The sequence below is a fragment of the Canis lupus genome, chromosome 7 (genome assembly GCF_011100685.1).
Source record: "Canis lupus familiaris isolate Mischka breed German Shepherd chromosome 7, alternate assembly UU_Cfam_GSD_1.0, whole genome shotgun sequence".
Lineage (NCBI taxonomy): Eukaryota > Metazoa > Chordata > Mammalia > Carnivora > Canidae > Canis > Canis lupus.
This window is the reverse complement of record NC_049228.1, coordinates 34,980,670-34,997,282: the sequence shown is the minus strand read 5'-3', so window position 1 is coordinate 34,997,282 and position 16,613 is coordinate 34,980,670. Positions and strand designations below refer to the sequence as shown.

The following is a 16,613-nucleotide window of genomic DNA, read 5'->3' as shown; positions in this document are numbered from 1 at the left end:
TTCTAAAACTCTACCTTTATCAGAATTATTATTGTATAGCTTATTATTTCACACTTAAGCAGTCACAAAAAAATGAGTAAGTACTTTGCATAGATTCCAACCCAGATGTGAACAATTCGGTAAATCTCACTGGTATGCCACAGACACATCTCTGCTCTCCCCTGCTATCTGTCCCAGTCCTAGCTGTCTTCTTTGAACAAGAGCTCAAGTCATATCTCTTTTGAGAGCATCATATTTCTCAAGTCTTCCACCTTTCTCAATTTCTCCAACAAGTTGAGTTCATGCTATAAAATTTACCATGGTATCACAGAACTGTCATCTTAAAAATGGTAAATATCATATGTGTATTTGCTATGTCAAAAAATTAGGGGTGCCACCTGGGTGGCACAATTTGTTAAGTGCTTAACTCTTTGTTTCAGCTCAGGTCACATAATCTCAGGGTCATGAGCTTGAGCCCTGCATCAGACTCCATGCTCAGCTTGGAGTCTGCTCAAGATTGTCTCTCCCTGGGCAGCCCAAGTGGCTTAGCACTTTAGTGCTACCTTCAGCCCAGGGTGTGATCCTGGAGACCCAGGATTGAGCCCATGTTGGGCTCCCTGCATGGAGCCTGCTTCTCCACAGGCAGGCCTGTGTCTCTGCCTCTGTATGTGTGTGTGTGTGTGTGTGTGTGTGTGTGTTTGTGTCTCATGAATAAATAAATAAAATCTTTAAAAAAAAAAAGATTGTCTCCCCCTCTTCCTTTGCCCCTACCCCACCAACATGCATCTCTCTCTCAAATAAATAAATCTTTCTTAAAAATTAGGAAAAGTATGAGTTTATGCTAACCAAGGCCATGTATAAATCTAAAGAGCTTAAAATAAAGCATTTATATAATTGCTCCCTTAACAATTTTAACTGTATAATTGCATATTGCTTGAGCTACTTCAGACATGTACATTATTTATTATATCTTCCTAACTAGATTGATTGTAAGCTTCCTGAAAGCTTGAACCATGTCTAAACCTTCTTAAGTCCTTTTCAAGACTTATAACAGCGCTGTGACACAGCAGATAATAAGTCAATAATTATTGATCCATAAAGAAGGATTTAGTTGGACACACCTCAGTTTGATGCTTCCCTTAAAATTCTAAATAAATAGTGGAAAGACCACTACTTGCAAAGTTACACATCATTGCATTTTATCTCAAAAATCTCAATTAATATTATTTAGTCACTTTATACTTTACCCATAATTACCCACTATATTTGTAAAGAGACGATTTCACAGAGGCAGAAATGGAGCATACCCTCTGGTAGTAAACAGCAATTTGCAGTAACTAACTGTAGGGTTGGTACCTTGGACAGCGCCTCAGCATCAACGGACTGAGTGGCATATTTGATTAAGTGAGCCTTCAGAAAGCAAACAACGAAGAAAAGAGGAACAGGCAGGGACAGGAGCAGCAGGACAGTGATATTCAATTAGTGCATTAGTGCACTTCAGAAACCCCTAGGGCACCACTTGGAAGCCCTGGGCTTCCTGTCTCCTTGTATATCACGGGAGGCTGGGGGCTCCCCAGAGTCTACATCAGTCAGATGATGGCAGGACATCTGGAGCATGTCTTCGGATGCTGGGTCACCCTACATTGACAAGGGGAAGAGAAGGCAAGGGCCAGCTCCAGCCATGTGGCTCTAACACTTATATGCTTCTTCCCTCCAGTACACAGTGTGGAAGGGCCATCAGTTCAGCAAGGGCAGGATGGTGTCTGTCACCCTTCCCTCTCCAAAGTGAATGTTAAGAAGCTGACATTTATCAAAATGAACAAACACCTGCTGCCAGTGAAGTGTGCCCTGAATAAGGACACATAGAAGAGCATCTAGAGAGTTTGTGATGAGAACCAGGGGCTCTTGAGACAGAGTGTCTCCAAATGCAGGCTTTCACTCACACTGTGCATGACATTTTATTACAACTAGCTACAGCCTTGAGGAAAGGAAGTCCATGATCTTGATGTGGGGAGATAGGGGAAATAATATGCAGGTTCTTCTTGAAATATAGCCCAGAGTCTCAGCCTTTTGTTCCTTATTTCTCATATACAGCAATTCATTTATATTCCACTGGGCTTCTGCACATAAAATTCATCTCTGTGTGGGTGGAAGTAGCCCCAACTTACTTACTTCCGTGCTGTTCACAGAGTTATTTTCATTATTGGTACATGATGTGCTATCTCTGTAACTCACTGTACTTGGAGAAACAGTGTTGGACTCTGGAGGGTAAAATCTAGTTTAATTGCCTTAACTCTCTTGTTGCCATCAGGGCAAACATTGCTCTCCATCACCCTTCATCACATGCCTATATTGCTAAACTTGGGTCTACATCTTCAATAATAAAACTGGTGTGGATTTCAGTGACTTAGAATTGACATGGTGCTAGTGGTCTCCATTTCTATCACACAAATGCAAACTGCTAACCCAATTTTGTGTGTTCCATGCCCCATGCTGAGAAACATACTCTGACACCATGCAAGACCTCAAACATAATTTCAACTATCTCCAGGTAAGGATTTGGTCTGGTTTCAGGAGACTGAGCTAGTGTTTACTGAGTGCCTTCTATGTAATAGACATTTCCACAGGTCTTATTTCATTAATTATGCCAACAACAGCTCTGGAAGTGAGTATGACCAATTTCATCTTGTGGAAGAAAAAACTGAGGCATAAAGGAGTTAAATAATTTGCCAACAGCCATGCTGGTAATTAAGCAGCAGAGCCCGGATTTAAATCCAGGACTGGGGATCCCTGGGTGGCGCAGCGGTTTGGCGCCTACCTTTGGCCCAGGGCACGATCCTGGAGACCCGGGATCGAATCCCACATCGGGCTCCCGGTGCATGGAGCCTGCTTCTCCCTCTGCCTATGTCTCTGCCTCTCTCTCTCTCTGTGACTATCATAAATAAATAAATAAATAAATTTTTAAAAAATTAAAAATATGTATTAAATAAATAAATAAATAAATCCAGGACTGCCTCTTTCCAGTGTCCCCATTGGTCCCTTTCTCTCTGCTGTGTTGCCTCTCCTAAGGCGTGTGGGACCTTGGGACAAGTGTTGCCACCAAGCATCATTTGGAGTGCAGCAGAAAGCCAGGTAGACCCTGTTCAGGAAGCCATGAATGCTTTCCTTACTGCCCCCTGCATAATGCTGTGGTGCTTGCAGAAAGAAGCAAGCCTCTTTCCATCAACCCCTTTGGAGGAGGCTGACTACAGAGGGATCACTACACACTCTTTCTAGTATGTTGCTTAGGCATGGTAAGGCACTGTTGGCCTTAAATTACCACCCAATTTCCTGCTTACATAGATAAGAGAAAATACTGAGGATATCTTCAAAACCAAGATCTCATAGTAAAAAGCATGAGCATTTTCAGCCTCTGCAGGTTCTGGAGCCAACCTCTCCTGGTTCTAGTATGTCTCTGTCACTTGCTAGCAGACTGATCTTGGGCAAATTAATCACTTCCCTTTTCTGTATCTTGGTTTCTTCATCCATAAAAATGTTAATGACAATAGTATGTATTTCACAGGGTTGTGATGGGAATTTAATGAATATGCATAGCACTTACATGATACCTGACCTTGACCCTGACCCTTAGAAGGGGCCTTTAGCTATTGCCACCTTGTGGGCAAATTTTCCCTTTGTACTTGTAGCAGTGACCCTGGTAGAGATTTCCTTGCTTCTCCTAGACCCAGAGCATGGCTGACCAGCAGTCTTTATGAGTACTTAGATTCACAAGGGCTTGAGAAATGCAATTTTTGTTTTCTGTATCATGTGCTCTGGAAGCAGGCCTAGGTGCCTTCCTTTCTATGGATTTATTCCTCATTTTAGGCCTCTGTAATTTGGGAAACACAAGGGAGCAGTGCTAGATGCCTTGTACTGGTAATGCTCTTTGAATGAGAATGGAACCTACTTCACATCCTCCCCACTGGCTTTTCCCTGACGTCTACCATGACAACATTCCATTCTATTTCAGCCCTTCTGTAGGCCGTGGGTGCATTCCATGTTCTACAATTGTTTTACAGGATCCAAAAGAATTATTGAAATGAAGGCTCTTGACCTGAAGGACCTTCCAGCCTGTATCCTTTCGTTAGTGCTTCAATTTCTTCTGCATTGCAAGAATCTAACTTATCGATTTGTTGTTTTTCTGATGGTACTACCCTGGCATCTGTGTGTATATTCAGATGAGTTTGCTGAAGTTGGCAACGTTTATATCCTGATAGCTTGATATAGTCGTACTTAAGAAACATGCGTGAGTGTATTCTAAAACAATGATTTTTAATGTTTCTTTCCTCCTCCATTTCTACAAGTAAAAATGTTTGGAAAATGCGCGATGCAATATTTCTATAAATGATGTCCAACATTTAACAGATATTGGTTCACCTTTGTGGGTCTAGTATTGTTCTCAGCACTGGAGAAAATGTGAAGAGCAAGTAGGCACGTCCTCTGCTCTCAGGGAACATGCGTTTTAGGGGAGGAAATAGTCAACAAACAGGCAAAAAGGCAAGATAATTTGTGTACTAGGGAAGAAAAGGAGGAAGAGGGAGAGGAGGAGGAAGAGGGTGGGCAGAGACAATAGGGTGATATGATAGAGAGTATGTTATAGAAAAGGTAACAGAAAAAAGAAGAAGAAAGAAAGAAAGAAAGAAAGAAAGAAAGAAAGAAAGAAAGAAAGAAAGAAAGAAAGAAAGAAGAAAGAAAGAAAGAAAGAAGAAGAAGAAGAAGGAAGGAAGGAAGGAAGGAAGAAAGAAAGAAAGAAAGAAAGAAAGAAAGAAAGAAAGAAAGAAAGAAAGAAAAAGAAAGAAAAGGTAACAGCACCAGGGCTAATGGAGACTGAGTAAGTGGGAAAGTCCTTTCTGAAGCAGTGACATTTACATTGAGACCCAAAAGAGGAGAAAGCCAGCTAGAGAGAGTTAGGGGAAGAGTCTTCTGCCAGAAAGCACAGCAAGTGCAAAGGCCCAGAGGCAGCAAAGACAGGATATTCAAGCCAGAGAGAGCATGCCTTTGTGGCTGAAGCTAGGGGAGCGGCACAGCACGAGACTGGAGATGCCGACAGCAGCCGGATGAGGCAGGGTCTTGCCACCGCGGCAACAAGTTCACACGTGATGGCAAAAGCATGTTTAGCATGTTAGCAACTTGCATCGAGGCCTCCTGGCTCCACACAGACATCTTTCCTTCCTTTGACCTGGCGTGCTCTTCCTTCACATTTTTCAGCAGTACTACAGTAAAGAAGAAAATACATAGGGAGGAGCAAGTTTTAGAGAAACTCTGCCAAATCCAGATGGAAAGGGAAAAAAGGAAATCTTTAGTCTGAGCACTGATTTTTACAGCTGAGGTAGCTCTCATATGGTCTCTTGTGAAGACATAGATAGGTCAGTGAGGAGCAATTTAAGCTCCTTTGAGTAACAGTTTTAACTGCTTTAAAGTGAATTATAGGTGTCAATAATGGCAAAGTTTATCTGTTAGAGATGCATCCAAAATCTCAGACATAATTCACCAATTAATTCATATAAATAACATAACTTTTTCCAGTTCTAGACCTGCACTTAAAATGAGATAAGGCTGGGGCAGCTCATTTCTCTGTCACATGCAAAAAAAAGAAAAAGGAAAAAAAATCAGAGTCCAGTGTTCAGAAGCAAAATATAGAGTGAAAGGATTGAAGAGATCCTTTAGATAAACTAGATATGAAAAGATACCTTAGATCCTTGCCCTGTGTTAGTTTATGCATTAAATGCTATTGCCCTGTTCAGAGAATATCTATTTCTCCTAGGATGTGGTCCGAACTCTTAAATAGCTGATCAAACAGTCTTTAGAAAATTAATGGCATTTATTGTTAAGGTCTTCCATTTTATTGTTTGCTTTAATTTATCCAAAGACTCTGCTCTGTTCTTTGTATCATTCAAAATGAAAAGAATAAGACAATCTTCTATAGCAACACCACCCGAGAATTACTTTTCCCCACCACAGTGAATAGAAGGCAGGGAAACCTCTTGATTTAGGGATAAGAACTTTCTCTCCAGCAGATTTAATTAAATACCTAAATGTTAATAAAGCATTTGTCAGTGGATTATTTAATTACTTTGAAAGCCAGTACACTCCCCGATGTTCATTTTCCTGATGAGGAAGTTGAGAATCACATCGGTATAGGAAATAATCTGTAGGACAACGCATTTTACAATCTCTAGCCAGGAGGAAATCATCTCACCTTCTTCTCTTTCTTGTAAAACTCATGCTAATATTGTCCTTCCATGTATTTGAAGCCAGGAAATAAAGGTCTCCCTGAAGTTAGAGAATAAAATCACTTCTCTGACAGATCCTTTTAGAATGGGCTCCAAATTGCAAAATAAAAAAATACAGCATACATCTCTTCTCTGTATTTATATCTTCTGTATTTACATCAGAAGGGAATTTTAATTTAGGAAACACAGCAACTTGTATTTTAAGAACAAATTAGCCTCATTAGCTAGTACAAAATGCTGCTCCTCCAGCTATCATTTTGAGATTTTCTTAAAATTAGATTCATCTTTCCTTTGCCATCAGAAGCCAACCCTTGGATTAAACGACAGCCTCCAGCCACACATCGAGATGACACGGCAGATCAATTGTTGCTTTTGGTCACTGCCTTTGCAGATACCAGAAGCATCCAAAAGGACGGGAAAGATAAGCCATCTGCCACAAGCACTTATAAGGGGAAGTTTTTAAATGGGCACCTCTGGGCAGAACTTTGCAGAGGAATGGGCATCCGGGGAGGGTTCTCTGGTCCTGAAAGATGAGCAGTTCCACTGAATTCTTCAGTGTTGAGGGGTCAAGGCCAGGGTGAATAGAATGGCTTTGGAATGACAAGTATGATAACAATGTAAACTCATATTTTTCCAGACTGGCGCTCCTCTTACTCCCCTAAAGAGATAATCTCATAGTTTTTATTCACAGGAAATTTTCCTATTTTCCTTCTTGTCAATTTCGGTCCAGTCAAGCTAGGGTCTATACTTTTATACTAATTCTGCTTTAATAATTCCGGATTCGTAGGTTAAAGATCAGGAAAACAGCCTGAAACTAAATGCTTCAATCTTGAGACTCTTAAGCCAAATCACACAGTCCATTTTTCTAAAAATCAGTCCATCACCTGTTAATCACTTTTGTTGCTTTATGCTAATTTCCCCCTAGTTCTTCTATATCTGTGTGTTCCCAAGATACACAGACCTGAACAGGATATTCCAGGTGTGTTTCTGCCAAATGCACTAAATTACTCCACCTCTCCCTCATGATGTGATGTCTCTACACATACAGCCCCAAATCACATTAGCTTCCATGGCATATTGCAAACACATCTAATTTGTTGTCCACTCTCCCTTGGTCTCTCTGGCATCACTGCTTTCTGGATTTTTCCCTCTTGCTGCTTACTTTTATAGCTTGTTTTTTCCCCCTCCCAAGCATTGGGGTTACAACTGTCTACCTTAATTCTCATTCTGTTTGATTCTTTCCATATTTTTAACCTCAGAAAGCCCATGCAGCATTTTTCTTTATTCACTGGTGTGTTCCCAACTCTTCTTGATTTAATTTCATCTGTAAATCTAATTAACATGCTGTTTACTACATTTTTTCCAGGTTACAAATGGACACGCTCAGAAAAAAAATAGCACTAACAGGGATTCCCAGGGCTCTTCTCAGCACCTCTCCTACTGGGACAGCCTCAGAAAGTGCAATTAACTTTCTTCAGCTCAGGGGATGGCTGCTTCAGCCACTTTACACCATTTTGATGGACAGCTGGGTCTCTCCCCTAATCAGCCAATTTGGAGATAGAACAATTATAAAAGACAGCAATTACCGAATGCAGTCTGTCATTGCGAAGATGGAGGCTGAGAGGAGGAAGAGGAAAGAAGAAATGGCCCAAGTTTAGACTCAGATGATTAAAAAAAAAAAAAAAAAAAGATCTCAGCCCTACTGTACAGGAGGCTTCTGCAAAGCAAAGAGAGTCCTAGCTTCAAGTAGGTGAAAACACTGATTTTCCAGCAAGCCTCCAGTTCGGCACCTAGCCTCTCAGGAATCAAAGATTAAGGATTGTTTTTCATTCTTGTTGTTCTTAAAGATTCCAAGAGTTCTTTAGAATCCTGCTCTGATATTAAAACAGTTACTCTTAAGGTTATCCTGGTCTTTGCTGCTATTTTTTGGTTATAATCTAAATATACTTCACTTTGCTTTTTAAAGATTAATTTTTTTATTTTCATTTATTTATGATAGTCACAGAGAGAGAGAGAGAGAGAGAGAGAGGCAGAGACACAGGCAGAGGGAGAAGCAGGCTCCACGCACCGGGAGCCCGACGTGGGATTCAATCCCAGGTCTCCAGGATCGCGCCCTGGGCCAAAGGCAGGCGCTAAACCGCTGCGCCACCCAAGGATCCCCTCATTTTGCTTTTTAAAGTGAATATAATGACTGCCGAGATCTTCTTGACAATGACCACAAACCATAGAGCTTTATCCCTTCATTGCTTCCCCTTCGGGCTCAGAAATTTCAAGTTCTTGATCTTTCCCTCAATTCGCTTAAGCAACTGTCTCAAAAGCACCATATGTTTTTCTCCATATCCAGTGAAAAGACCAAAAGTTGGGGTCCTAATCAGGGAGAAAACATTATTTCTCAATTTTAATGGTCATAGGGGTACCTCGGTGGCTCAGTATGTTAAGCCACTGACTCTTGATTCCCACTCAGGTCATGATCTCAGGGTCGATCAAGCCCCACGTGGGGCTCCATGCTCAGTGCAGAGTCTGCTTGGTATTCTCTCCCTCCATCCCTCCAGGGGCTCATATATGCATGGACACACATGCCTCCTCTCTCAATCTCTCTCTCTAATAAATAAATAAATGAATAAAATCTTAAAAGAAATTTTAATGGCCATAGTCTTATTAGAAGATTAGAAAAATATCCTAAGAAAAGCAATATGTACCTCTATTTAAACATGTATTTAATTAGGAAGATTTCTAATTCAATTTTTTTTTAAGTATGGAAGCCAGAGAATAAGAAAGGCAATTCTTCTAAAAAAAAATGGGTCAACAGCAGAAGTCACATTGAAGACTAGTGGAGCTTCATAAGGAAATTCCTCCCAACACAGTTTGGGCATTTATCAGGAAGGAGAAAGTACATAAACTAAAGGGGTGGTTGCCAGGGCAAACTTTTTCATATTTGAGGAAGTAAAAATCTTAGATCGAGAAACCAAGGATCTTACAGGTATTCTATAAAAGCCTGTACCTTATTCCTCTCCAACTTTATTGTGTTTTCATAAAAGAAAGAGAAAAGAAGAACATATAAAAGTCCAGCTCCCCTGCGAGCATTAAAAGGAGGAAAAGGTTTTTAGTTGAGAGATGCACGAGGGATGAGAATCATGGCAGTCAAACGTCCTCCGCCAGGTAAACAGGAAACAGACTGTACAAAGCTTTTGACCAAAGATCACTGGAACCTAGAAGCAGGCGGAGCGCGTTCAAACTGGAAGCTTCTTCAGCACTTCGGACAGGCCTAGGCTTCAGAATAATCAAAGCTCTGCGGGCAGCAGTAAGTGAAATTCTTTCTTTCTAGACAGAATGCAGTAAGTTCAAACTGGATTTAGCAGTGATCCTGATGAAAGTCTTTGTCCTTTATTGCTGGTGTGGCCTTGCTTACGACATGTGACCTCCCCCAGCTCAGCTCTCTCATCTGTTCAAATGCTCTCTCCCACCGGGCAGTAGCCACCATCAAATGAACTTAAACTTCACGCAGAAATAAGACATTTTTCATAATTAAGGTTTTAGAAAAACTTGAAATGTTCCACTGTTGCCTGTTGCTGAGAGTGTTTATAGTTACTATGAATCACCACTGGAAAAACACTGAATTTTATATTCATTAATCCTAGACCAGTGACATTAGCACTTCCATTTTCAAGTAAATCAGGAAACAGAATTAAAAATACTAAAACATTGGAGATGTCTGTTAAATATGTAATTGCATATACCTCTAATTGTATTTATCTTTAACAATCTATTAAAACAATCAAATTTAGTATGTGGTTTATCGTAGGCTTTCAACCTGAATGTTTATAGTTTGGAATCAGGTGTCTCTACATATTTTGCTATATTTCTATTTATTCTTTATCAATGATCTACAATAAAAAAACAAATCATACCACATTGAAATTATCGATTATTTGACTATCACAATGATGAATTTCCAAATAATGAATAATAGAATAGTTATATTCATTTAGCCATCAGGATTCCTGAAACCACTGGGCCAATCGCTTGTAGACTGATTACATATCAATGAACAGTGGACCCAATTTGGTCACAAATATGGCTGAAATTAACCAGACTACAAATATTTAGCAGCAGCTGTAGAACTGCTAACTGATCAGTGAGCCTGCAACTGGCCCATGCATTTGGACATAAAAAGCAGGTTATAATCTAGATTTAGACTCCCACAATATATATGTATGTTATGGAAAAAATTCCAGGGGTGTGTGTGCACATGTGTTGATGGAAACTTGATGTTGCCCTTTGGCAGTTCCCTAATAAAATTAATATCAAAGATTTTTTGTTAACAATTGAAAGACTCCCTGATGATTATACAAAGACACTGAGACATCCATATGTGAAAAGAAGCTTGAGAATTGATTAATATAGTCTTAGGGATCAAGAGTATATGCACCTGAACTCACCGACCAGTCTTAGCATCACTGAGAGTGGACAACCAGATACTGTATGCTTGATGGTGCAATAGGGAGTAATGACACAGCAGCAATGATGAAATATTCCTGCCTAAGCTGGACCATGAATCTAATCAAGCCCACAGCTCCAAATACTGACATAGGGGAAATACAGAGATAGGGTTAGATCAAAAGTCTTTACAGGGAAGCAACTAATCAAATTCAGAGTGAGGGCATACTAAGGACAAATAACCTGGTTTATCCAACTATCAATGAAATGAAAAGAGAGGGATTAAAATAAGCATAAGAGACATAATCAGGGACGCCCGGGTGGCCCAGTGGTTTAGCGCCGCCTTCAGCCCAGGGCATGATCCTGGAGACCCAGGATCGAGTCCCACGTCAGGCTCCCTGCATGGAGCCTGCTTCTCCCTCTGCCTGTGTCTCTGTCTCTCTCTCTCTCTTTGTATGTGTCTCTCATGAATAAATAAATAAAATCTTTAAAAAAAAGGGAGAGACACATAATCAGGAGTCTATTTGGGACCTACTTCAAGCAAGCTAATGGTATAAACACACCTCTGAGATAAGTAGGAGACTCTGAAGATGGACTAAGTGGGATGAGGTCAAAGAAATATTGTTATTTTTGGCCACTGTGTTTCAAAAAGTTGTGCCTGTGTCTTAGGGATGAACAGCAAAGTATTTCAGGGTGAAATAACATCCTGAATTTTCCTGAAAATACTCCAGGAAAGGGAAGGGGGAAGTGTGAATGGATGACAAGGAGAAAGAAGCAACAAAATTGGCAGAATAGTAATAATTGGTAAGTCTAGGTGATGGACACCCGAGAGCTCGTTATCCTAGTCTATCTGCTTATTTTGTAAGTTTTTAATATTCTTGTACTGAAACATATTTAAAACATGAGTAAATGTATCTACACTTCAATTAGTTGTTTATTCACATGACACAATGATAGTTATCAGCATAATCATTTTGGAGAATCAATCATGGCTTAAATCTGGCTGGTTCTACATACAGGTCGCCAATAATAGCCCACTAACGTCCATATAGGACTACTCTGTTTCCATAAGGAAAAAAAAAACCCACCCCACCTAATTCTTACCTGCCTCTCCTTCCCTCCTTTCCTGTCTCCGACAGAGTAACAAGAATAGGTCATTTTACAGCATGTTTTTGCATCTCATCAATCAGAGCACAGTCTTCTGCAGGTCTGGGGCAGGAAAGCTCTGCCTTCACACAAACAAGCTTGGTGCCCCACCCAGTGCGCTAGTGGATGCTCATGACCCCAAAGAGGAGCTGGGGCTGATGTGTATTTAGGGACCATCGGGACCATGCAGGGAAGGTGGAAGGAGATCACGTCTGAATATAATGGTTCCTCAGTGCTTGAAATTAATATGTAAATTTCCCCTGGATTTTTGTTCACATTTATAAGTGGCTTTGTTTTAAATAATATGCTTAATTTTTGTTTACCACCTCCCTACCCTAAGTCTAGGCAAAAACTGTATTCCAGGTTGCCACGTGCAGAGAAGAGAAGCTGCCCCAGGGACGGTGGAGAGGCATAATGTGGAGCAACTGTTTGAAGGGAGGAATGAAAGCACATCCTGATGTCTTGGAGCTAAGAGAAGGAAAAGGATATTTACATAAGATGAGATGCCAATAAATTGGAAAGTTCAATGTGCTTAGAAATAGATAGTGGCTGGGACAATGATAAAGGAATCACATTGCTACAGCAGATTGCATCTTTCATGTTTAATTTTCGTTTAATTCCTGAGGAAGGCAGAGGCTCAGAGGAATGACTCACCCTCATCCTCTTCCTTCAGAAACACTCCTGCCGACCCAACGGACGCCAAATCCTGGAAATACCCCTATCTGTTACGCTCCTGAATTGATCGTTTTTCATACGGCATTTATTGATTAGAAGCAATATTCATCTGAGGTTCAGCCATGAAGCAGTGTTTCAAACCAAGCGAGGAGGTACAAGGTGGACATTTCCAGCCTGTTTGGCTAGGGATTCATCTGTCATCATCTTTGTGCCCGGAGAGAACAGTAAGCCCTCTTGCCTCCTCCTCTCTTAGTTTCTCTATGTCACAAAAGTACAGTTAGAAAATTAAGGTATTTTATCTGTTTGAAGCAGAAACATTTTTTGTCATCTCAGTCAAGAAATGAACTAATGTTAAGTGATAGAATTCAAGTTCTGAATAATAAGAATAGTTTAGTTGGGTTCAACATGAGGTTATAACAAAGCAGAAGTAATGGAAAAATTGAAATCAAATATGCCTAAATAACTTTACACTGCTGTGGGTTTCTTGTTTAAATTAACTATAGGTAACAACATGCAAGGGTCATCCGGAAACAAAGACAGTATGTTTTTAATGACCAAGAACCTGACGTCCAGTTTGAAATAATTAACTATTACTGTAGTAGTTTCCCAAAAGTCTCAGGACACATATAAAACATTCACAGTGTTGCACTGATAATAACTAGAAGGTGGTTTATTATGCCGGTTTTAGTTTAATATAAGCTGGAAAACCTAAAGAAATTTTGGGTTTACTTGAGGATAAGGAGTATATAACATCCAACTAATCTTTCGCATCTATGATTTCCCTTGGGGAAGGAAGCTGGCTAACATGTATGTGTCGAGTTTGAGGCTTTAAGGAGGGCTGAGACCTAATTCATTTCGTTTCTTTCTAATGGAAGATTTGTCCTCAATAGAGAAGGTAATTAGTGATTTTTAAAAATTTGGAATATTGGTATTTCTTAGACCCTAGGTTCATTTACTCATCAGGAATTGATGGAGCACTCACTATCTTCAAGAGAATGTGCACATAAATTTAAAAGCCCATTACCTAATCTTTTCTTATGTTTTTATTATTTTATAGTTAGGTAATACTATTTGGCTTTCCCATAATATGAATAGGCTGTTATGACAAAAATATAAGAAGAAAACGGTGATATTTCTAGCCACTAACAAACAAGTGGCTTTGTTCTTTCAACTTTTCATCTGGTATTAAATGTCATTGCCCAAAAGATTATACTATATTGTATTTTTAATTCAAGCCCAAATTATAGCATTTTAAATGAAATTAGAGCCAAGTCCCATTGGTATTTGAAAGTGGCAATTCATGATTTCTCCATATTATGTATTCCAGCATTTTTTTTTTTCCTGTTTTCCCAACCTGTTCTGTAGACCGGTTTCCAATTCTGTACCATGTCTTCAAGCGTGATTCTACAGGAAATTTCACATAATTGGGGAATAGTCCCTGTATTTCAGAAACACATCGCAGCTAATTTGATAACAAATTTCACTTTAAATGCAAAGTGTACTTTTATTTCCAAAAATCTGACCTTTATTTCCCACAAAACTCCTATGAAGAAATTCCATTCATGAATTTTATCTATGTCTGAACAAAAATATCTAATTGCTTCTCCTATGAAATCTGTATTTATCAATTATGGCTTTCTCAGGGAAATTCTAATTTGCAAAAATGCTCTATATTCCAAGCTTTAACAGTTGGAGGTAGATGTCCTTAAGGATGGAGGGGAAAAAAGTTCTTTTTTAAATGGCACATTTACTAATTATAAAATGCTCTTATCGCTTTGCAGCCAAAGCCAAAATGAACATGTGCCTTGTACGAAGAAATCCCAGGATTGTCACAACTTGTGCCAGCTGTTGAGGTTATGACACCTGTGCCAGCATCGCCAGCTCTGCCCACTGTCATCTGTTCCAACTGTTCCATCTGCACTGTTTGTACCAATTCTCCCATTTCTGCATCTGTACCTTCTGCAGAAACGTTTCCAACAATGCCAGCTGTGTCATTGGTGCCAAATATGCCAGATGTTCTATTTGTCCACCCTGGGCCAAATCAATGCAGTTCTGTGCTCATTAGTCTTAGCTGGTAGATTCTATTTTACAATTTTTTGAGATGTATTTAGATTGAATCCAGGCAAAAATCCCCTTCACAACAATTTCACATCTCTCTATCTATCTTTTCACCACCCAACTTTACCTAACAGAATAAAGTTGGTCAATGCTGTCTTGATCGTATGAAACCCATTCCCAAGAACCCATTCAACATTAATTGTGGTAGGGCATCTCCTACAACATGAAACGATAGAGAGGAAAATACTGCAGAAGCCCCTGAACACAACAATAAATTGGCAAAGTAATTAAAAAAAGAATAACTTTGTTCTGATAACCAAATTGAAAATGCTCAAAAATCAATATGTCGAGCTGATTAGAGTAATCTGTGGCATAATATTCTATTAAGCTGCCTGTTTATTGGTCTTTTAATTGACAGAGTTACACATGTGGATTGATGTGTGTGTCATACACTCCCATTCTCTGCGTTCTGCTCTGCAGAGTATTAGCCAAGGGTGCACCCGGGTGGTAAGGCCAGGCCTTTGGCCCTGGCCCTTTCCCAGTAGAGCTAAGCAAGGTCAGAAGCGTGCCCTCCGGCCAGAAGCTAACTCTCTTTCCTCTCTCAAATGTCAATTTTACCAGTGCCAACACAAACCGTTCTTTGGGTAAGAATGAGCTTTCATCTTTAAAGTTGAAAAAAAAAGTATTTTCATAGTCTCAACCTCAATATTCAACATCACTGCAATGCAAAAAAAAAAATATATATATATATATAGTACTTTTTTCTTTTCTCTTTTCTCTTTTCTCATTTAGGAAAGACTTTTTTTAAGGAGCACCAACATTGAATCTCTGAACATTAAACCAGTTTCCTTCCTCCAAAATGGTTTTCAGAGGCAGAGGATGAGCCAGAGTTTGTCATTTGAAAACTGATGCTCTACCAGGAATGTGACGTCCAGAGGATAGCATCTACCTCCTGTTTTTTCAGCTTGGATTATTTAACCCAACCTTTCCAATGATGAGAGTTGCATCTATTCACTATGCTTCAAAGCATTGATAATGACGTTCCTGACAACAGATAAAATGGCTTGCAGTCACGTCCAAAGATTTGTACTCAGTCTATACAAGTGACAAGCTACAGTGAGGAAATGCCTCAACAACTTTATGAGGCTTCAAAATCCACACAGAAAACACTAAGCTGTAACACAATGCATCACCAGGTTACCATAAAACAAATGAATTTGTCTAGGTCTTAGGCTAAAAATCCTGGTGACATCATTTTTTCCCAGATAAAGGTGGACATGCTGACGATCCAGCCCCACGTGGGCCACAGTCTCAGGATATGCCAGTACTCATATACAGAAAGAATACCCTCCATTCAGTCACACTTTTGCCTTAAAAGGTCAGTGATTATTTTGTCACTGTCCTGAGTCCTTTGCTCCACTACACAAATTTGAGCTGTCTCTGATCTTTTCACTTCATACCTTTTCATAATCTTCTCTGAACATGGGAGGGCACTGAACAAATATCGATTAACTAAAGTGGTGGCTCTCTATCAAAATATGCTCAGTTCCTAGCTTGAGGGATCTGGTCTGAGTTTGATGACCTTACTTCTAGAAATGCAACAGACTTTTTCAATTCTAATCCCCTATGTTCCAAGATGCCAAGAGCAAACATCCTTAATTAGGATTAAAATAGTTTGATGACTCTTTGGGAATGCACCCTGTACCTTCTCAGAACATTTTAATTAATATAACTTCTGCTCCCTGCTGACAAAGACATTTCTGATGGTGTTTTGGCCCAACATATTTACCGCCTTCATTGATGTGAGTCATTTGAATACTTGGAGGAATCCATAAACTCCGTGGTCTCATGTGAAATACAGAATTGAATGTTACAAGTGCCAGGTAGGCATACACAGCGGAGAATACTTTTCATCACCTATCAGGCCTTTTTTTACAGAAGTTTTTAATACAGTGACCACGAAAACACTCAGATCTATAGGTAAGGGATAGGAAACCACACACTTCAAGGTTCCAATGACATGGTGGATCAAAAGATCCAAATGAT

General features: G+C 39.8%; 2 long non-coding RNA genes across 2 annotated transcripts; both read left to right on the top strand.

Moving 5' to 3' along the window:
- The first annotated feature begins 4,040 nt into the window (after positions 1–4,040).
- LOC111096695 lies at positions 4,041–8,155 on the top strand. The gene is made up of 2 exons (XR_005362225.1): positions 4,041–4,264; positions 7,618–8,155. It is a non-coding gene; the product is annotated as an uncharacterized LOC111096695 (long non-coding RNA).
- Positions 8,156–8,331: 176 nt separating this feature from the next.
- On the top strand, positions 8,332–15,337 carry LOC111096697. Its single transcript, XR_005362226.1, has 3 exons — positions 8,332–9,552; positions 12,198–12,733; positions 14,291–15,337. It is a non-coding gene; the product is annotated as an uncharacterized LOC111096697 (long non-coding RNA).
- Positions 15,338–16,613: the final 1,276 nt, after the last annotated feature.